Here is a 24,142-nt window from a genome sequence, read left to right on the forward strand (position 1 = left end):
TTGAGAACCACTGGCTTGAGAACCACATGGGACTTTATACATCTTGCTACAACACTGAGATCTCCTTCATAGAGACTATTGAATGGAGTATAGTCCAGCCACTAACTGACACCCCCATGAACACTGAGATCAGCCACACTCAGCCAAGTGTCCAGGCTCGGCAGGGGTAGCAACATCCACAGCTCTTTCACAGGGGTGACCTAAGACCATCAGAAAAACACAGATGTTTACTACATTACAGTTCATAACGGTAGCAAAATTACAGTTATGAAGTAGCAACAAAAATAATTTTATGGTTGGGGGTCACCACACCATGAAGACGCAGAGTTAGAAAGGGTGAGAACTACTGCTCTGTAGGACTCCAGAGAGCAGGCACGCTTTGCCTGAGGATTCTGCATGAGCCTATCTGGGATTTTCTCAGCTGAACCTTGTATGAAACATCTCCTACCCACCCTCATTCCCCTATGTTATCTCACAGGTAACAAACTTGAATCACATTTTGAAAACTCTTGCTGCTACTTCTGGCTTCTTTTCTCTTATTGTTCATAGGTGCTAAACCAATTCATCTTGCAATGTGGTCTGTCTTGACATTTGACACTTGGAAGTTCCACATTGACAGGGGCACATAATTTACTTCAGTGAGAAAAGACTCAGCTGCTTGTACCAATGGGACCTGGCACCATAGCTCCTTATAGTCAAGTAGTTAGAAACTAGGGAGTCCAGAAATGGGGAAAAAAAAAAAACCCAAGAGATTTTCTTTTTTGTCATTTTGTTTTGTTTTGTAAAAGTATGAGTTCCCTTGGTTTAAAACTCAAAGATATTTGCCTCAGAAAATAGAACTTATGTGTGAATTAATAATCATATTTTTCTTTGCTATATCCTTATATTTATTTTTATTTTACGTGTATGGGTGTTTCACCTGCATGAAGGTATACCACATGCATGCAGTGCCTTTGGAAGCCAGAAGAGGGTGTCAGAACCCCTGGAACTGAGTTACTGTGGTTGTCAGCTGACTAGCAAATGCTTCATACTAAATCTGGGATTCTGTGAGAGCAATCAATGCTCTGACCTATTGAGCCATCTCTCCAGTCCTCTTTGTCCTATCTTGAACTAAGAAATAACTGAGAGACCAGCCAGCAATCAAGGCAATAACACTTCTCTCTGGCATTTAAAACACCCTGGAAAATACGTTATCAGATCAAGGCTTCTTTATCACTATTTTTTTTAAATATTTTATTAATTTATTCATATTACATCTCAATGGTTCTTTTATCACTATTAACAAGGAAAATCAAATATACATGCAATGTCATCCCGTAAAAGGCAATAATCATTTAAATAGGACCATTTTCTTTCTTTTTTTAATTAATTAAACATTTTTAATTTTTACATATATATTTATATTATTACACATATATCCAATAAACTACCTATAGCAAGAAGAACCATTGCACAATCAGGAATTATATAAATGTTACATTCAAAGTGTTATGGCTGTTTGTACTTGGCAGCCTTGAAGACATCTTTCCCATCTTGGTGTGTCTAAAATCCTGAATGTAGATACCATTTCCTTTCTTTAAAAGTTGACATTTGACCTATTTCTACTACTATCTATTACAAAATGTTATGAAAATAATTAAAGTTCTTAAACTACTGGGACAAGTTCAAATGCATAAAGCCTATGACTTAACTGGCCAGTGGTTTTATTTCAGACCCTCAAGAACCATGTGCCCTGCTGTATATGGCGGCTAATATAATGTTTACAAAGATTAAACCAAACTGCTATAGCTTACTTTCTAGGAAAACTGTCCATGAGACCAAAATGTTCCTCCTATTTTTGGTTGTAAGCCTAGCCTTCAACGGTGGAGCCATCTCTCCAGCTCCCAAAATGTTTCTCAACCATTTCTCCAGGAAAAGCACTTCATTATCCTAACATGAGGCCTTACAGGTGCCACACTGTAAAGTGTCCAAAGAGGTGACAGCAGCAGAATTATAAAAAGCAATGATATGGGGCATCTCTTTGGGGGAGATTTACCTGCCCTTAGTTTCATGTTCTTATAAAGTTCTTTAAGGCAGGTGTGGTGGTGCACACCTTTAATCCCAGCACTTGGGAGGCTGAGGCAGGCGGAGTTCTGCAAGTTCAAGGACAAAATGGCCTGTACTGTTTCTCTTGCTCTAATGTTAACAGTCTAGATATTTGAGAGTGTCCTCTCCTGGGCCTTAAGAATTGCCAGAATTCAGTCAACACGGTGTGCTTCATTTTCTAACTTACCTTCCTGGATGTGTCTGAATATTCTTTCAGCACTGCAACTGCTCTCAGAGCCACCACCATCTGTTTCTGTCATGCTGACACAGTGCCAACCGTAATGTTCCCAGTGGGCTCCTGCTGGCTCCCTAACCTGTGACACAATTCCTCTTTGTTAGCTGCTCAGAATAGGACTAGCTTTTCTTGGACTATCAGATCACATTTCAAGCTCAAACCAAGTTTACCTGCCATTACTGTCTCTCCTGCCCTCTGGGGTTTCATTTATTTAGTTATTTTTCTCCTGTCAGATCTCTTGTATCTCCTCTTGAACCTCTGAAACAAAAGTAGAATTATGTCCCAATGTTAATTTTCCAGATAGATTAATATTGTACATGTCTTAGCCATCAAGAATTTAAATAGCATGCTGATAACTTTCATAATTCACAGGTGTTTCCCCCTCTATTGGACTACATCTACAGTATTTCCTTGCTAAACCTTCCTTCACACTTTTCTCCTTCTTCCATAACTATACTAATAGACTTCATTAATCTAATCATTAATTAGTTTCTTCAGTTTAATAAATGTTTATTAAATATCCTCAAGCAACTCACAATTTTTTCTGAAAGACTTTTGATTTATTTCACTATGTACAGTGTGCATGTTTGTATACAGAAAGGGGAGGGAGGGCGGGAGGGAGGGCAGCAGGCATGTGGAGGTCAGAAAACAACATGCAGAACAGCTCTCTCTTTTCATCTTGTGACTCCTAGGGATGAAACTCAGCTCACTGGTTTTGGTAGCAATGTGCCTTTATCCACTAAGCCATCTTGCTGGCCAGAGACTTTAAAATATACATTTACAACATGGTGTAATAATGAATAGAAAACACATCACAGTAGGGAATGGTAGTGACTCTCAAAATGGATACAAATTGACAGGATCCAGGAGACAAAGAGGAGATTCCAGCCAGGGAGATTCCAGAGCAAAGGCAAAGAATGTTGACCAGTGTATTTGGGAAACACGTGACATACCACCGTTGAAGCATAAGGAAAGAGCCTCAAATGTCTTCACTGCTAAGCTCATGTGTAAATGATGAAGGTAGGTCAAAGGAATGGATCAATGAAGACATCATATGCTATAAATGTAGGGAAGGATTTAGAGGAGGAACAAGAGCAAAATCTGCACAATAAGGAAAAGTGTAAGCAATTAAATTGACATACCAATTTCAAATATATTAAAATTGGAGAAACACAGGTATTCCTTAAAATGAATTATGTTACCTTAACTCTGGTGAACACTACTAATCTGTTTTTTATAGTGTGCAAGTCAAAAGACAACTTCCACGCCTCAGTTCTCTTTTCCCACCATGGATTCTGAGGATCATGCTCATGATTGAGGTTTGCACAGCACACACTTTTATTTCAGAACCATCTTCCCGACTCTAATGAATCTTTTAGCCATTTCACTAGTTTATATGTATGGGTACGTGGGCTTCATGCTTGTCTGTGCACCATGTGTGTCTAGTGCCTTAGTCAGAAGAAGATTCAGGACTTCTTAGAACTGGAGCTATGAAATACTTCGAGCCTCCATGTGGGTGCTGGGAATCAAATTGGGCTGTCTCAAAAGCAGCCAGTGCCCTTAACTTCTGAGCCATCTCCTCAGCCCCTGTATTTTCCCCCATAATGCCTATTTTATATATAATTCAAAAGCTAAGAAAAGTTTCTACATATGTATGTGTATGCATGTGTGGAGGAGGGAAAGAAAGAAGGACACAAAAGGACAAATAATGGTATATGTTTGATTTCTTTCTTTTTTTAATAGCTGAAAAATATAAAATAAAGGAACAATGTATCTGGCACATGGCAATTAGAGCAAATCCAAATTTCAGATTCCATAAATAAAGGTATTTGTGTATTACCTAAGGCTACATTTGTATGACACTAGTTGAACATTTACAATGAAGCCTGAAACACCTAAAATAACATTGCTGCCAATCGGCCAGAGTCAGCGTTGTGTACTTTTGAGAGAAGACCTTATCCAGCCCTGGCTGTCATTTTACTCATGACATAGCTGAAAGCTGTTCCGACTTTCCTGCCTCTCCCTCTGGGATGCCACAAGGACAGGTTCATGCCATCACGCCCAGCAAGGCCCTCTCTCTTGAAATTGTGTGATTCAGTAATGACAACGACAATCCTTTCTAAATGGACATAAGAAATTGGACATATCAAACATACAGTGCAAACGAAGCACTCATCAGAGTTCAGCTTTTTGGTTTATTTCTTGAAGCGCTTTGCACTGCTCTCTCTGAAATTATCTCACTAGCCAGTTTTAGTAAGAAGTTTCTATTGGTCTTCTACAACTTCCAGGAAAAGCTACATAAAGTTATAGTACTTAGCCACTGAGAACCTAGCTACGCAACTGTCAATCACCAAAGGGAAGAAGGGGAAAGCACATACTGCATAAAACAGCAAGTGGTCTGTGACCAGTAGATGGAGACAGCTCCTAATCAAATAGAGTGAACTCTGACAGATTAGTGGGGATTTAGCCTGTACTTCTGACTCTTTTCTTGAAATATTTAGTTAAATAGATAGGACAGACTGACTTATCCCTCCCCCACCTCTCAAAAACATCAAAAAGAAAATAGCCTATATTTCCTTATATATCCACCAAGAGATAAAAAAGGGTGTCCCCACTGGTGAACTCTCCATTCCTTTGATAGAGGGGGTGGAGGTAGGGGAAGAATTCAAGATTTTCTTCTCATGCCAGCAGAAGAGATTATAACCATTGCCACCTGCCCCAGTAAGATTAGCATCTTTCCTAGCAAATCAAAACTCAGACTTACTTCTTCCTTGTTTCTTCTCACTGTATGGGAAATGACTGTCATACTATTCAGCAGGTACTGGTTGTAACAGCTCCAAATCACCTTACCAAACACAAAAATACTTTCATGCATAAAAACATCTTTCTTAAATATTTTTTCATCTTTTAAAAAAGTAAAGCCATGCTACACCTGGAGCCCCTGTTCAGGAATCAGAGGCCATTCTGGGAAACACTGGAAGATTCCACCTCAAAAAATAAAGTAAATACATAGAAAAAGATAAGAAAGAGGAGGGAGAGAGGGAAGAAAGAGAAGAGGGTGTAACACACTGTGAACAATAGGAACAGAATCCTTTCCTGAGCCTTTGTTGTTGTTTCTTTGCTTTTGTTGTTGTTGTTGTTGACAGGTCTGACTATGTAGTTCTGGCTGTCCTGGAACTCACTATGTAGACTAGGCTGTCCTTGAACTTAGAGATAGCTGTTGTGTCTGCCTCCCAAGCATTGAGATTAAAGGCATGCACTACCACTTATAGCATAACCTCTGAGCTTCAGTCCAGAGCTCTACAGCAACTTCTAGCACTGCACAGGAAATTGCCAAGACAAAAGCACTCTCAACCTCCTATTTCCCAAACTCTGAGCCTGCTGTCACACCAGTACCTCATGTTCCTGTGCAGCTAGCTTACTGGTTTCCAAGGCAGGGCACTGGGGCTTCTGTTGGAGGCTTATCTGTCCTAGCTTTTTTCTGTACCTCTAATTTTAATAGCATGTACAACTCAGGGAGGTTTTAAGATGGAGTTCATCTCAAAGTTAAGCATCTTAAGTGCAAAGGACTCACAGGCACCTGTGACACCCCTGACACCTCCACAACCAAGAGTACACAAACACTACAAAAAAAATTATTTATTATGTATACAGTGCTCTGTTTGCATATACACATGCAGGCCAGAAGAGGGCATCAGATCACATTATAGATGGCTGTGAGCGCAGGACCCCAGGAAGAGCAGTCAGTGCTCTTAACCTCTGAACCATCTTAGCCCTCTTTATACTTCCATAAGCCTTTTTGCCTTATACATCCCAACCACCTCACTTTGTAGTAAAGACACAACAGGTAATACAGGTGACTGAGCTAAGACAGGAAGCAAATATATACGGAGCTTTGACAAATTAATCACTCATTTCAGTCAGGCTGAAATATACTAAATCTTGGGGATGGGGTATAAACTAATGTATTCAACTCTTAACTAACCAAGCAAGGGTAAGAGCTCAAACTGAGCACATTAAATAAATAAATACATGTTCTTCTCTTTTGTAAGCTTAGTTTCAAAGCCTATTGAGCATTCTTTTAAATCGCTAGTACTGCCTTATACTTTTTCAGTGAAATTGAGGTGTAAGACGGTTATCCTTTCCACAGTAATAAGTCCTAGGCATTTTTTTTTTAATCAACTGAGCAAGTTACTCCAGAGAGCTGAAAAAGTCCATTGAAGGCAACATATATCTGAGGACAAATTTATCTTCCTTTCTATGTTCTGACTTTGTGAGAAAGAATTTGAGAGGGAAAGTCTGTGACTGATGGTACATAATGGTGCTCTGCTATCTGGTGGCTTCTTACTACCTCCCTACAGTCTCTCTTCTCCGTGCATCATGTCCTCGATTTTCTACTGTCAATTAACTGTTTTCTCATAAGTATGGTGCTAAAATATTTATTTAAATTGTTTGCTTTTTTTGACACACACACACACACACACACACACACACACACACACACGGAGAGCACTAACATGGCTCTGACCCTGAGATCCTATTGCCTTGGCTTTCTGTGGCTGTACCACGAGGCAAACCACTAAAAAGGGTCTTTAAGTAACCATTTTAAGATAATCAGAGTTTCCCCTTGCTCCTGCTGGTGTTTTGTTGCTGTTGTTGCTACTGTTTACGTGTTTGTGTGTCTGTGTGCATGTATTTGTATGGTGACTTAAAGTGTGAAGGTGTACTCACCCACCCCTACATGAGCACGAGGAGGTCAGAGAAGGATGTAAATGTCTTCCCTTACCATCCTATAGCAACTGTCTTGAGATAGGGTGTCTCACTGACTGGAAGCTCACTGTTCTAGGTTAAGCTGACTGGTTGGCTCTCAGGTTCTGCCTGTTTCCTCCTCATAATGCCAGGGAGGGTTACAGGCATATGAAGCCATACCCCAGCTTTTTATGAGTACTAGAGATTTGAAATCAGGTCCTCATTCTTTCAGAACAAGCACTCTCACCCACTAAGACATCTTTCCAGCCCTATTTCGTTTGTTCTTCTTGAGACAGGGTCACACTGTGTAGATAGGTGGGCCTTAAACCCACTTCAATCATCCTGCCTCAGCCTCTTGCAAGCTGAGAGTAAAGGCTTGCACCAAGATGTCAGGCTAATTAATAACCATTTAAAAATCATCACAAAGGCTTTTGCATTGCATAAAACTCCTAGCAAGAACAGCCACTCTTTATAAAAAGGAATCAAGCAAGACCAGCCTAATTAAAGACAAGGCTGAGCTCTACCAGGGTATAGGGGAACTCTCCAGCATGCCTGTAATTACAACCACCATTTTGGTAGTTTCTCTGACAGTATACTGCCTTCATTTTTAAGGTAATAATTGAAATACTGTGATTTTTCTTTAAAGTTGGGTCTCACTATATACTTACCTTTGGCTGGCCTGGATTTTCTACAAAAACCAGGCTGACTTTGAGCTAACAGAGATCCAATTGCTTCTGTCTCCCAAGAGCTGAGATTGCAGGTGGGTCCTTAGTCATATACTTACTGTACTACTGCTGTGTGTTGTGGGCTTACCTTTAGGTTGGCTTTATTTTTTCATGACAAAGTCATGTTATGTAGTCCTGACTGGCCTGGAGCTACTATGTAGCCTAGGCTGACCTCAAACCTGCAGTAATGCTCCTGCTTCTTGCCTTCTCAATGCTAGGAATAAAGGCTTGTGCCACTGTGCACAACATGGTTCTCTTTCTGTACAGTAATTAAAAAATCCTTGAGTCAGCATACAAACTGAAACCTGAAGGGCTACCGAGCACTGCCTACACGAGGCCTGGGCTGTATCTAGGTTCTGCTTAGACACTGGGTTGCTGAGGACCATTCCCTGAACCTGCTAGGTGTTCTCCTCTCCATCTAAAGACATGGGCTGACTCAGATGCAGCATTTAGAAAGCTGCTGCTTTGCAATGTGCATCCCTCATAAAACCTTAATCACAGTGAATTTAGTTAAATCCTTTAAAACCAGATTGTGCCGGCTTCACAGACAAGTCTGGCTCTCAGCTTCAATTCCCCAGGGACAAGAGAGAAGCTCTACTCTATTATGAAACCAGCTTGCCTAATCCAATTCCCTTTCAGAGAAAGAGGTCAAGGAGAGTAACTGCTGTGCCGTTTTTCAATGCTTCCTTCCAAGAAATGGCTGTGATTGACAGATGCTATTTCTTTGAGTTTCAATGGCCTACTGCCAAGATCAACTAAGTGTTCCTTGGTTTAAAAAAAAAAATGATACCATTCACCAAGCCGCATGATGTGCCATAAGTCATAATGTATAATTTTTTTACATTAGTAAATTTTCAAGTTTCAAAGCTCACACAGACAAACATGCACCATTGGAAACATGGACAAATGTGATCTTCATTTACAGACTGGGAAACTACAACAAAGACAATTGTCACACACACATTCTTAGAGCTACACTCCAACTTAGCTGACCTAAGTCCTGTGATGTGCCCTCTTCTTAGTATGCCTACATATCCCATTATCTGCCCCATCTTACTGAAACACTAAAAGGAAGTTACTCTGTTTAGTTTAACAGCTGCAGTAGTATAGTAGACTACCTGTACGGTGTAAGAGAAAGAACAAGACTTGGGGACGCAGATGGGTTTAAATCATAGTCTTACCACTTAAAATTTGAGACAGGTTAATTAGCTTCAATTTTTTTAATGTATAAAACTGGTAGGGTGGGCTGGAGAAATGGCTCAGAGGTTAAGAGCACTACCTGCTCTTCTAAAGGTCCTGAGTTCAATTCCCAGAAACCACATAATGAGATCTGGTGCCCTCTCCTGGCAAAACACTGTATACATAATAAATAAATAAGTCTTTAAAAATACCTAATAGGTCATCTACCTCATAGAATTATAATAATTAAATTAGTTAAGACATGTTAAAAACATAATACATAAGTCACTAACTATGGGGCTGAAGAGCCATGTGATAGGGTGAGGGGTTAGGGAGGGCAGTCTGAAGCAAGAGTGAGGTGAAAGCATGCCCAAACCCCAAAATCTCTTGAGACCAGTAGGAGTAGGACTGTTCCCTGCCTGACCTGGGCCTGCATGTCCTGGTGCACACGCCCCTCAAGTAGTACCCTTGAAGTAGTCATATAGCCTGGTGGCTAGGTTACAGGTGAAAATTTCTCCTTACAAGGTCATGTCCTCTTCATGCAAATAAGACATGCCCAACCTTGGCCTTGGCCAATGATGTACACTCACCCCAAAAGCCTCTACCCACTTCCCCAAAAGTTAAGTCTTTGTCCCCCTTCCCCCATTAAAGGAACTGTCTCACTGAAGCCTATTTCCCAAGAGTCTGTTTTTGCTGCACTCATGGCTGCCACCTGAGGTCTCCTCCCCAACTGGTCCTGCTTTGCTCTTCCTCTCAGGCTACTGGTTGGACTATCAGCTATGAGTGGGAGAGTTGAGTAGGAACGACAAGCAAAGTGTTAATTTTTTCCCCATGCCACAGACCAAAACACACTACCACCCTCTAGAGAATGGTGATTTCAATGACCTCTAAAAATTAAGGATTAGGGAACTTGGAGCACGAACAGTTTCCTGGCACTTCTCTCAGACATGTGGGATTTTTTGGCTGCCAGTCTAAAGAGCAGCTTTTAGGGATACAGTCAACCCAATTAAGAATAAAATAGAAAAAGCCAAATGTGTCCAAATAAATAACATTTACCATGTGCACAGAAAGTAATTGTTCTACCAACTAAGCATCTATCTGAATTCAGCTAGAACAAACTATTCAGTTTCCCAAAAAGGACTAGGTGAACTAACCATTCTTCTCTTACAAAATGACTGGCTAAATTCATACAATGAGAATCCTATGTCACTTTAAGTGACCTTCTCCATTACTACTAAACAACACAATAAGATGAAGGCTTTTCATACACAGTGAATGATGAATCACGCTGACAGTAATTTAAGTTCCTAAGAGTGAATTAATACTCTTAAATTAATTCAAACTAAATCATTTCTTTTCTGAAACTATATTAGCAGGCTGAGCAACCCTAATGCAAATATAAAATCTGAAATCTGAACGCCTTCTAACCACTGACACGATGCTCAAAAAGCTTTCAGATTTTGGCCTGTAACTGACTAATCAGGCTGGTACTGAACTCACACATCCTCCCTCTGGCTCCCAGGATATTTCAATGCCAACATCCAGACTCCAATATTAGTTGAAGTAATTCATATTTGCTTTAACAGTTTTTCAACTTCTCAATCTGGAGAAATCAACAAAATATGACTTATCATAATAAGTTAAACACTGTTCTTACTTTTTATTTTTTTAATCACTTTTCCTCAGCAATTAAAGCTTAGTTTACTAGGGACTAGAGAGACTGCTCACCAGTTAATAACACTAGTTGGTTTTCCAGAGAACCTAGGATTAATTTCCAGCAATGACATCGTAGCGCACAATCAATCCTTAACTCCAGTTCCAGGGAAACAATGCCCTCTTCTGGGTTCCTTGGGCATCAGGCATGAAAGCAGTGCACAGACACGCAGGCAAAACATTCATACACATAAAATAAAGTTAAAATTAAACCTCAGCTTCCTGCCAAGTGCAGTGGTGTATAGCTTGCGCCCCATCATTTGGGAGACATAGAGTCAAGGAGATCTCTGCAACTTCTATGGCAGCTTGGTCTACATAGTAAGTCCCAGGCCAGACAGGGCTGCATAGTGAGACCCTGCCTTAAAACAAAACCCTGAAAAAGTTCCTAATGCAAAAAGTTAGGCTCCACAAAGAAAAGAATCCTAGCAGATGGCTTTGCTGTATCAATATAAGAAATGAGGTTAACCAGTACAGCTTTTAAGAGTACTGTTTCTATGATGAATGGTGGTCTACACCTGTCATTCCAAGCACTTGGTAGGTGAAGGATCAGGAATACTTCTAATTTGAATTCTAGCTAGATGAGTCCCTATCTCAAAATAAAACAACAAAAAGGTCTCTCTTGGGCTAAGGCTATAAATAATTCAATGGTTCAGAACACTAGCATACACAAGACCTTGGTTCAAATAGCACTGCAAAATGAAAATGAAGGTTTCATTTTGCTTCCTGACCATTACCTATAAAACGATGACTAGGAAGGCTGAGGGACGAGACTCGGTGGTGCAGCACTTGCCTCACACACAGAAGGCTCTAGGTTTGATCTCCATGTTGCAGAAAAAGCAGGGGAGGTGGTTCTAGGTTTGCAGACTGTTAGTGGTAGAACACTTGCTTAGAGCAAAATGCAAGGTCTGGATTTCATTCCCTGTTCCATAGAAAACAACCTGCTTAGCCATATTTACTTTTCCATATAAAATTAAACACCTTGTAAACAAACAAACAAAATACCTACTTGGACCAAATTCCTTAATGTCTGTGCCTCAGCAATTTCATCTATATCATGGAGATGTTAAAAGTCCTACCTACTCTCTTTTGCAGTGTTATGACAAGAATAAACAACACACATCCTTGTGAAAGGGTTCAGAACAGTACCCAGCATGTACCTAAAAGAAGTTTTGCAGCTGGGTGGTGGTGGCCCTCTTGCACCTTTAACAGTACTGCCAGCCAGTACTCGGGAGGCAGAGGCAGGCAGATCTCTGTGAGTTTGTGACCAGCCTGGTCTACATAGTGAGTTCTAGGGCTACACAGAGAAACCCTGTCTCAACAAATCAAAATAACAACAACTATAAAAGACATATATATTGAGTTCCAGGACAGCCAGAGCTACATAGAAAAACCCTGTCTTAAAAAAGAAACAAAACCACATCAACTTGGAAAGGATTTTGTTTTGTTTTGTTTTGGGTTTCTTTTGTTTTGTTTTGTTTTCTTTAATTTTAATTTTTGTTGTTGTTTTAGCCATCTAAAATGAGCTAGGAATACAGCTCAGTGGTAGAGCATGTACCTAGCCTGTGCAAGGCTCCAGATTCCCTGGTGTGCAGAACACAAGCTTTTCTATATTAAGGAAGTAAATAACTAGGAGTGAAAAGGGAGCTTTAAATATTATTTGTTATAGCAAGAAAAGTAAAAACAGGCTGACTTGGGGAGGGAGAGTTACTATGAAAGATCCATTAGGAACAATGGAACAAAACATCTTATGTCAGCTCGTTAGTAGCAATTAAATTAATATGGACACTTTCTAAACGTTTGAGTTTCAAGGACTCCAGGTAACTGGGTTTATAGGTGCCATCAACCTACTTAGCATTCACTTCTTTAAAAAGCATCGTCTTCCTTATATTTATGAAGTATTTCTTTACTTGTAATCCTTTCTCCCCTCAGATCAAGAAGGAAGAGTCATCCCTGACATTCTTTGTCATATCCTCAAAACGAAGTCATTGTGAAATGCTGAAAACATCAAATCATTAATTTGATAAACATTATCAGCCAGCCATGGTGGTGCACGCCTTTAATCCAAGCACTTGGGAGGCAGAGCAGGTGGATCTCTGTGAGTTAGAGGCCAGACTGGCCTACAAAGTGAGTTCCAGGACAACAGGGGTTACGCACAAAGAAACCCTGTTTTGAAAAAACAAAGCAAACAAAACAAAGCAAAACAGGAAAGAAAAAATAACATTATTGAAGACTAAGCTCTGAGGACACAAACGTAGTGAGACATGCCCTCATTTTCAAGCCTACTATACTAGAAGACGATGCATACAATTGTAAGAGACAAAATAAAGTGTAATAATAACAGCACTGGACTGAAACATACTTCAACATTGTTTAAATCAGGAGTTCACAATGATACCCAACCCTCCTAAACAAAGCAAAGCTAAGTGGTCACCACTGGAGAATGCCAATGAAGTCACTATTTTTGAAAACTATTGAAAAGGAGAAGAAAGAAGGAAGCATTCACCTGCCATGCCCACTTGGACTACACTGGATGTTCAACAGTAGGTACGAGGAGAGTTTTCTTTATACAACTACTTGGCTTATAAGCAAAGAAAGAACACGAAGTGGAACATTAGCATTCTATAGTCTAAATGATTTAATGGATATGTGCAATGATCAACAGCTACTGACTGCAGAAGAAGAGGCAGGCAGACATTATGTACTTTCTAATGGAAGAAAGTACTTATGAAGAGATCCAACCAAACTTCTAAATATAAATACCTTTTTTTTGCTTAAAACAAAACAAACACACAAACAAAAAAACACTTGAGATGTAATCAGTATAATTCAGATCTAGGGAAATTACAAGGCAAATGACTCATTTGCAGTGAATAGAGTGTGTAAAGAAACAAATCAAATAACTGAAATTTATTTGCATCCTGCTTCAAACATACCAAAAAAATATACATTTATGAATGGCACCAGAGAAATTATATGCATAGCTTCAATATTATTAAATAGCGATTAATTTTTAGTATAACATTATAATTGAGGTTAGAGATAAAATCCTTAACTTTATACCAATAATCCAGGCAACTGTGGCGGGAAGCAGGGTGCAGCAGCTGTCACCTTGTGAGGTAGAGCCCCAGTGTTCTAAACTGAGGGCCCTCATGCTGTAGTTGGATATGAGGAAGAGGAAACAGAAGATGTAAGAGGATGTCCTTTCTTCATATGCGCATCCTCATCTACATGGCCACACTATGAGTCCCTCCATTTATCTTAAAGCAAATGGAGAGCATATGAAGATTGGAAGTAAATGCATGATACGAAAACCTGGTTACAATTTCTCCTATCTGCAAATCAATTGACCCAAAGATTAGTTAGTAAGGGGGACCCAAGGTTAGTTAAGGAGTGTGGGGAAATGGCTCAGTAGTTAAAAGCACGGGTTACCCTAGCAGGGATCCAGGGACCCAGGTTCAATTCCTAGCACCCACTGTGGCTTACAACCATCCTTAACTCCAGTTCCAGAGGATCCACCACCCTCTTCTGGCCTCACAGGGACCAGGCACACAAGCAGTACAGACATACATGCAGGTAAAATACCTATGAACATAAAATAAAAATAAACCTTTTTAAAAGAACAAGTGGTGGAGCTGGAGAGCCATGCAATGGTCAATAACACTGGTTACTACACAGAGGACCAGAGTAGATTCCCAGCACCCACATGGCAACTCTGTGACAAAGAATCCAGTGCCCTCTTCTGGCCTGCATAGGCCCTACATACACATGGTACATAGGCATTCAAGCAGGCAAAACATTCGTGCTCATAAAATAAAGGCTCAAATGATTTTCTTAAGAATAGTCCTGTGTCCTGTGTATACCGTGTCTTCAGCAATAAGGGCCCACCCTTAAGCCCTGAAAGGCAACCAAGGATTTCAGCAATAATCTATATTGTTTTAGAAGTCATTTAGACTACCCTGATTCAGAAGGAGGTTTTTCATGCTTGGTACAGCGGGTTTTGTTAATTTATGGTTCTTGTAGAGAGCACTGTTAGCCCAAGTAGCTTATCTTCCTTAAGTATATATTAATATATATTATATATACACATATATGTGCATATATACATACTTATTATGCATTGTGTATAAATTTAGTAAAAACAAAATAATATGATTCCCAACAACCTTGGTGTTATTTGTTCCTTATCCCCCCTTTCTCATTCAACAGATTGTGGAAGCCCAGCCCCAGGAGATTTCTTCATTACGGCTCCTGCATCTACGGCTCAGGGAACATCTCTGAAGAAGGAGCAGAAAGACTGTAAAAGCCAGAATACCCGGAGGTTGGCTGTTAAACAGTCTCTCCTAGAAAAACTGCATAAGCAAGAGCAGAACAATGGTGACATCAGCGAACCTGTTAATGTGAGGGGGAAAGTGTTATGGGTCCTGCCCCAGACAACTAACTACAGACAACTACTGACTGTTGCTAGGAGATGGTCAAGTGCAGAGTGGTCAGGCCTAAACCATACGCAACAAGCAACAGAAACTAAGCAGGCTGTGTTGTATATATTTGTGCATACACACATGTAACAAGAATAACCAAAGAAAAGGGGGCTATCAATTTGAGAAGAGGGACGTGGGAGGGGCCAGAGGGAAGGAAGGAAGGAAGGGAAAGTGATAGACTTGAATTTCAGTTTTTTTTGGTTTTTTTCCCCCTTTCTTTTTTTAATTTCTAATTTATTTTATTTTTTATTAATTAAACATTTTTAATTTTTTCATATACATTTATATTTTTACACATATATACAATAAGCTACTTATAGTAAGAAGAACCATGAGACAGTTGGGAATTATGTAAATGTTACATTCTTAGTGTTTTGGCTATTTGCATTTGACAACCTTGAAGAAAACATCTTTCCTATCTTGGTGTGTCTAAAATTCTGAATGTAAATCAATCTCCATCATATATTGTCATTATCAACTTGAAACATCTATCTAGACCTAAAAACATCTTAACCCCTCAACAACTAAGCTTCATTGTAAAACTAAGCTACCTGGTCTCCAACTCCATCAGAGACTTGAGAAGGAATGTTTTTTAGCTTAGCAGTTAAAAGCACAGGCTGCTCTTCCAGGGGAACTGAGTTCTATTCCAATTGCCTGTAATTCCAGTTCTAGATCTGATACCCTCACACAGACATACATGTAGGCAACACACCAACGCACATAAAAACTATGTATTTAAAAAGTAAGAGCAATTTTACCAGTTGTTTTTACTTTATTAAATGTTACTTGCCATTCTAATTTCTAACTGTTCTGTTATAATACAATTTTTTAAAAAGATTTATTTATTTACTATGTACACAGTGTTCTGCCTGCATATACACCTGTACACCAGAAGAGGGCATTAGATATTATTATAAATGGTTGTGAGCCACCATATGGTAGCTGGGATTGAACTCAGGACCTTTGGAAGAGCATCTCTCCAGGCCCTACATTTTTAACAACTCGTTTTTGGAAAACAAATCTATCAAATTCTTTTACACTGATTTCATAGCTCAAATATAAAACTATTTGGGTGTACTCTTTTGCCTCTGATATTTTGCCTTTATTGAGTGTTTCTTTTTTAAGATTTATTTTTAAGTGTGCATGTGTGCATGTGTATGTGTAAGTATGTGCACTAATCATGCAGTTGCCCTTGGTGTTGGATTCCCTGGAGCTAGAGGCACAGGGAGCTGGCAACTGCCTATGTGCATGCTGGGAACTGAACTTGGGCCTTCTGCAAGGGCAGTCTGCTTTCTTAAGCCAAGCTGCCATTGCAGCCTCTGCACTGTGAGTGTTGAAGGCACTATGATCGATGTTAGTTATGCTGGGATTATGTTTTGGGTAGATAACGTAACAGTTGAAAAGATGACTACCTGCATTCTATCCCTGGGACCCACACAAGAGAAGAGAACCCATTCCTGAAAGTTGTCCTCTGAGCTCCATACATGAGCTGTGTGCCTCTCCCAAAATAATTAATTTAAAAAAAAAAAAAAAAAAAAAAAAAAAAAAAACACACACACACACAGTAAAGACCAATAGGGTAAAAAACGGAAAGAATAAAAACAGGCAGAAAGAAAAGGAGAGAAGTGAGGGAGAGATATTAACCAACCATGGAAAGCTGTTCCTCCAAACACTAGTCAGAATTGTTTTTAAAATGCAGGGTTAGGTTAGATGGACGCTAAGGTACTTTCCACATCGTAAAAGTCTTAAATTCTGTGACTCAGCTATCTTCAAAGGTTATTTTTATTTCTAAAATTCTTTAGTTCTTCTTTTCCAGGATTGAAGTCAATCCTAGTCCCTTGAAGAGTAGCAATAGTCTACAGAAAACGGTAACCGGGGGCTGGTGCAATGGCTCCACAGTGACGGTGCTTTGCTGCCCAGCCTGATGGCCTGAGTTCATCAGGACCTACTCCTGGGACCCACATGAAGGAAGAAGAGAATCCACTCCTGAAAGTTGTCTTCTGCAGCCGGGCATGGTGACACACACCCTTAATCCTAGCACATAGGAGGCAGAGGCAGAAGCAGGTGGATCTCTGTGAGTTCCAGGCCAGCCTGGTCTACAAAAGCTAGTCCAGAATAGCCAGGGTTGCACACAGAAACCCCGTCTTGAAAAATACATAAACAAACAAACAAAAAAGCTGTCCTCTGACTTCTACACATGAGCTATGTTACACATGCACCCACACCCAAAAATAAATATTACAAAAAACAAACATTTTTAACTCTGTGCAGCAAATGCTTTTAAAAAGTACATGAACTAGGACCAGCTATACCACCCACTTGAGTGCTTGGCGGGACCAGCTATACCACCCACTTGAGTGCTTGGCGGGACCAGCTATACCACCCACTTCAAGTCTAGAGTCTGGATGTTGCACTGCTTAATTAGGTTAAACAGCCTGTATTGATTAAACACGGAGCAATCTGCTGTGCTTAACAGTGATAACGCCTGTGTTTCTCTTTCCCATATATAAATAGTTGGGCAATAGTTGTCTCAAAGTGTGACTCCCTCAAAAAAAAAAAAAAAAAAAAAAACCAAAAAACAAAACAAAACAAAAAAACCCTAAAGTGTCCTTTCAAGGGATGCTTGATGTTAGAAGTTCTTTCAATACACGTTTAGTATCCCTAATCTGAAAAGGCCTGGATATAATAGCACAAGTGGAAAATTCCATACCATTGAACTTTATTTTGTATACAGGATTATTTTAAAATAACTGTGTTAAAGGGGTGGTGAGATGGCTAAGTAGGTAAATGCATTTGCCATTCAAGCCTAATCTGAGTTTCATCCCCAAACCCATATAAAGGTAGAGTCTGAGAACCAACTTTACAAAGATGTTCTATGACCTTCACCATTCCACTCATGCGCACACGCACACACATGAATAAATTGTTCAATGCTGTATAACGTTACTTTCATCTGGGTATGATGATAAAGGCTGAGGATATAAGTCTAGTTGTATCTTAGGAAGTGAGATATTAATGAGACTTGTAAAATTATGTAACAATGTGCCTTTCCTTCCTATCAGGAGGCAGGCAAGCATAGGAACAGTTTAGTAACCAGGGGCTCCTTTGATTGGGCTACATGCACAGTCCTTTTCTAGTAGCGATGCACTTGGCAGGGTGGGACGCCGACCTGCATGTGTTATGTATATACACCCCACTCCAAACAACAGTGTTTCTCCTCCACTTAACAACTATCAAACTTAGATTCTACTCAATTGTACTCTTCAAAAGTCCAGTACAAAAGAAGAAAGACTGATCCAGCCTAGGCTGGTTTTGGGTGCATGTATAGTAAAGTAAAACTGGATTCCCTGTGAATTAAAGGAGGTAGTGGCAGCACACACCTTTAATCCCTGTGCTCAGGAGGCAGAGGCAGGTGGATCTCTTGAGTTAGAAGCCAGTAAGGTCTACAGAGCAAGTTCTAGGACAGCCAAGGCTACACAAAGAAACACTGTCTTGAAAAATCAAAACCTAAAACAACAAACAAGCAAACAACAAAACAAAAACACTCAAATTCAATTTTTAGGAATAAGCCTCTTATTTACTACCTTATGCCTTGTGCATAATTGGACATGCATATGATTGAAATCAAATGCATTATGGGAAAGAACATATACAGTAGATTAAATCATTATATAACTTAATCTGTCAATCAAAATAGACAGCCACCCAAAGCATGACCTTAATATCAGTCCCTCCCTCCTTTAGACTCCAAAAATTGAAGAAAAAAAATTTTGAAAGCTTCAGGCTGTAGCCTGGGCTTCTTGAGTATCTTCATTTATGTGGCCTGGTATCACTCTTGACAGTGTATCTTACTTGCTCTATCTGTGGTTCTACATGGTCCGGAAGAGCATCTCCCTCAGGAGGGAGGTTGGCACTAAGTCCAAGGACTGAAGTTCTTTCTCTGATGATCTTTTCTCCTTTTCATTAAAACTTGCCAAAACCGGATATTCAGAGTCCCAAAGCCCCACACCATGACACAACAGGAAGACTGTGGCAAACACTCCCTCCTGTTCTGGGCAGGAGAAACTGGTCATTTCAGGACACAGAAATCTGTTAGTTTCTTTGCCTCTCAGATTCTCCATTAGGAGTCTCTGTGCTCTGAATTCTGCCCAGTTTGTCTAACAAAAACCTATAGTTTAGTTCAGTTCAACAAACTCGGGTGAGCTCCTACAAGAACAATTCAAGAAGTCCCAAATAGGAGGGGAAAAAAATAAAATAGGTCTAACCACAGCTGTTGCTATGAATACATGTGTGCAACATCGCCAAACTGTGAGCCATAAAGATATGAGGAAAGCCACCGTAAAGGAGAGCTGAGCCGTGAGGAGCCCGTGCTAGCCATACACATACGCACACAACCACAGCCCCACCCTCATCAGGGCCCCAGTGCCACTGGACCCCTCTGTGCCATATCTTCTAATTTTTATGTTGCAGGACATTTAAACATCTCCTCCTTATATTGGAGATATTCAAATTTTTCAGACCTTCCTAGATATATAATCCTATAAATGGCACTATAAAAGTTAGACTGGCTTCCAGTTTGCAAAAAATACAGCTCCAGAAACTAGTAAATTGGATTTTCCTATTTTGAAGAGAAATTTCTCTCCTTTTCTTTTTAAATAAGTAATTGTCTGTGTGTGTGCATGTGCACCTGCTTAGTTGCTGTGCATGTACTACATGTGTGCAGGTGCCTTGGCCAAAGGAGGGTATTAATCCTCTGGAACTGGAATTACAGGCATTTGTGAACCACCGAGGTCTTCTAAAAGGGCAGTGCTATTAAGCATTGAGCCATTCTCTCCAGACCTTCACTGTCCTTTTCAATTAATCAACAACTGTATACTGAACATAGGGGGAGAAAAGAGAAAGTAAGCAGGAAAATCTCAAGATAGAATCCTTCAAATATGACTTTTCACCCTCCCAGAGACAAGGATCACATTATCCCAGGAAGGCTGCCATTATTCTAAACTTGTTTCTTCAACTCTGGTCAGATGTCCCTACTGAGAAGACTAACAAATTCCCTCATCTGAAACCACACAATCACTCTACTCAAAAATCAATCCCATATCTTTCTTCCTTTATTATTCCACTAACAGAATTCATAGTCTCATCACTTTCCTTTAAATTATTCAACTAGAACACAGTCTTCTTAAATTAGGAAATCTTAGAAATCAATTATTTATAAAGAAACATTAACTAGACTAAAGGACAGTGCTTTGTTTTTTAGGGAAAATGAGTGCATTGTGGGAGTGCTTAAAGATATTAAATTTAAAAAAATTTGTATCTTCATTTTGTTTTCAAAAGCCTCAGGATGTAAAAAGTTTCTTTATTCTATTCCTAGGAGGTTTCTTCCATGAGGTCACAAGATCAAATTAAATGAAATAGATGGACTACTTTCAAAGTGAAAAACAAAAATGACCACCTGATGTAATTTGGAAACTAATATGAGAAATGAGGTTGCAATGTTTAGTTCAAACCCCAGGGCCTGTACTGCAAAAAGCATTTCTCTACTTATATAACCACAGAACAAACTAAATCTTTGTTTTGTAAATAAAAATCAAAACAAGAGGAATTAACCGAAAATACTTAAAAGGAAAAAAAAAAAAAGAAAGAAAAAAAGAAAAGGCAGGGTCTCACTAAGTAGCCCTAGGAGGCCTGGAACTTGCTACATAGACCAGGTACAAACCTCTGCCTCCTGACTGCTGGGATGAAAGGCATATTCGATCATGCCAGGCTTAAAAATACTTGAAATCTAAAACAATCTCTCAACTGATTGAAGAAATTTAAGTGTAGAAAAAGTAAAGTCATGCCTTTCCTTTGACAAGCATGCACATTTCACAGGTATGTTTATCATGAAGCATTTTAAGGACATTTGTGAAAAGCCAATGAGGTGCAGTGGCTCACATCCACAATCCCGGCATTCAAGAGGCTGAGTAAGTTAAAGGCACTGCCACAAGTTTAAAGCCAACTTGAGCTACAAATTCCAGGCCATACTTGCCTGAAAGATGCATACAGAAAGAATGTATACAAGCAATACAGGACAGTGAGTTCTAAGAGACAGGTAACAAAGTGAAGTGAGTTCTGTGAAAGCTGCTATCTCCTGTGGCCTTGAGAAGGGAGCCCCGAGGGCTATCTTAGTTGAGGAGATTGAATTAAGAGTCTGGGGAAACCAAGGCAGAGTCTGCAGGATGCTCAGTAGAGAGCCAAGGACTGCACAGGGGCATCTGGGATTCTGCAGGAGAACCCCTAAGTCCTCAGCAGAGGCGATGTGAAGTGGCACTCAGAACAGCATGATGCCTCTTCTCTCTACTCAGAGATGAGAACCCAAACCATGTGGCACTGAGCAAAGTAGCCCCATTGGATCTGGGAACAGCTTCTCTAGATGGCTGCATGGAAGTGAACAGAGGGAAAGATCAAACTGTACTGGTAACTCAATTGTGATGTGAAACAAAGGGAAAAACCTAATGTTGGGCTGGAGAGATGGCTCAGAGGTTAAGAGCACTGTCTGCTCTTCCAAAGGTCCTAAGTTCAAATCCCAGCAACCACATAGTGGCTCACACCCATAATGAGACCTGGTGCCCTCTTCTGGCCTGCAGATGTACATGCAGGCAGAGTACTGTATACATAATAATAAGTAAATCTTTTTTTAAAACCTCCTTATTTAATTATTTATTTAATTTTTTCCTAATATTTTAGGTCTAATAATGACTTTTTCTCCAAATGAGTTTTCTCTACAACTAATATGATTTACCAACTTTTTTTTAAGAATAGGCTTTTCTACACATTTACTTCCAATTTCTCTGATTCCTTACGCCCCCCCCCCCCTTATACATAGATATGTCTCTCATAAACTACAGAGCTAGATTATTTTCTATTCGGTCCTACAACATTCTATTTATTTACTGCTATTAAAAAATAAGTCCACTGAGCCAGGTGTGGTGATGCACACCTTTAATCCCAACACTCGGAGGCAGGCATTTCTCTGTGAGTTCAAGGCCAGTCTGGTCTACAGAGTGAATTCCAGGACAAAAGCTACATAGTGAGACGCTGTCTCAAAACAAAAAACAAAAAACAAACAGGGGCTGGAGAGATGGCTCAGTGGTTAAGAGCACTGGCTATTCTTCCAGAACACCCAGGCTTAATTCCCAGCACCCATGGAAGCTACAACTGTCTGTAACTCCAGTTCCAGGGGATCTGACAACCTCACAGATATACATTTGGGCAAAACACCAACGCACATAAAATAAAAATAAATTCTTAAAAAAACAGCAACAAAAAAATTACCCTGAAATGTAGTGGTGTGCTAAATAACTTGTTGCCATTTTATTGCTCTCATGATTTGTAGGAAGGACATTGGATCAGGGTACAGGAGAGACAGCTTATCTCTTATCCACAATGAATGAAACCTCAGGGAGGCAACTTGAATGGAATTTTAAAAATATAATTTATTTAATTTTTTATTTTATGTGCATTGGTGTGGGGGGTGTCAGATCCCTTGGAACTGGAATTACAGACAAATGTGAGCTGTCATGTGGTTGCTGGGAATTGAACCCAAGTCCTTTTGAAGAGCAGACAGTGCTCTTAACCACTGAGCCATCTCTCCAGCCCCAGAACTAGATTTTTTTTAATTGTATACTTACATTTAAAACTTAGGTGTTTCTTACAAGTATTTCTGTATACTATGTGACTGCCTAGCATACCAGGAAGCTAAAAAAAAGGGTAGGATTCCCTGGAACTGAAGTTACAAACAGGTGTGAGGAAACCTGCAAGTTCTGGGCATCAAACCCAGGTCCTCTCAAAGAGCAGCAAGTGCTCTTATTCACTGAGCTGTATCTCTAACCCTGGATGAGATGTCTCAACATGAACTAAATATTTGGAGCCTCTGTACATCTCCAAGTGCTGTCGGCTATGACCAGACTTTGCAAGATGAGTGCTCGCTCACTCACTCACTCACTCACTCACTCACAGTCAATGCTGGCTGGCTGTTAGTAGTTCACTGTGCTATCAGTAAGTACCTCTCCTCTGGCTTTGGTTTCTCACAGCATGACAGCTGCGTTCTGAGAGTGAGTTATTCCAAGAAAAAGAATTCCGAGTCCCACACAGAGAAGTTGATGATCTAGCCTCAGCAATTCCGACAAATGAAATCCCATTAGTTAAATGACTCACTAAAGCCAGACCACATTCAAAACAAGGAGAGAAACAAACTCGATCTCTGAACGGCAAAAAAAGGAAAAGACTGGCAGTGGCCACTTTGCAGTCAAACTACCACAGACCACCCTCTGGCCCCAACAACTCCCTCCACATGCAAAATACACTCACCCTTTCCTAAGACCTTCAAAATTCTCATCTCATTATGGCATCAGCTTGATGTTCAGTGTCTCGATATCTAAATCAGGTCCAGGTGTGGCTGGAGCTCCTCAGATGCAGTTCCTCAGGCACAGCTACTGGAGTCTATTCCTCTTGATCTGAATTAGAGAGACAAATTATCTGCTCCCACACACTCAACATACAGACACAGGGTACTGAGACTCACTCAGGATAACCAATAGACATTCTCATTCAAAATGTGAGGCAAAGTGGGAAAGAGCAGGAACCAGGCTTTAGTCAGACACATGTCACCAGTTCCTCTGTGACAACAAAGTCCTACTCTCTGTAACTATTCTCTACACTTCTTGCTCTAGCCTCTGGATTACTCTATTACAAAACAGATGGTTAGTGTACAATTTCTTAAAACCCTTGTATATTTTCCAATGAATCTTACGGTTGGCAGAAACCTAATATATATAAAATATATTTATTTCCTCAAGTTAAGTCCCATGTAAAGCTAATTAAAAACAAAAACAAACAACAACAACAAAAAACCCCTCAAGATCTACAAATATCCCCTTGTCCGAGGACAGGTCTGAGAGGTGCTCTCTGAAGATCTCTAGACTTGCTTGTATCTA

The 24,142-nt window shown here is 39.9% G+C and overlaps 1 protein-coding gene and 1 long non-coding RNA gene across 2 annotated transcripts in view; both read right to left on the minus strand.

The window, feature by feature from the left end:
* The window catches only part of Ahcyl2 (adenosylhomocysteinase like 2), a 157,158-nt gene that overhangs the window by 100,688 nt on the left and 32,328 nt on the right, over positions 1–24,142 (minus strand). The gene's annotated exons all lie outside the window — the stretch shown is intronic.
* On the minus strand, positions 1,476–23,984 carry LOC127194436 (uncharacterized). Its single transcript, XR_007831253.1, has 3 exons — positions 23,517–23,984; positions 2,491–2,578; positions 1,476–2,399 (listed from the first exon to the last, which is right to left on the minus strand). It is a non-coding gene; the product is annotated as an uncharacterized LOC127194436 (long non-coding RNA).

This window comes from Acomys russatus, chromosome 10, assembly GCF_903995435.1.
Source record: "Acomys russatus chromosome 10, mAcoRus1.1, whole genome shotgun sequence".
Lineage (NCBI taxonomy): Eukaryota > Metazoa > Chordata > Mammalia > Rodentia > Muridae > Acomys > Acomys russatus.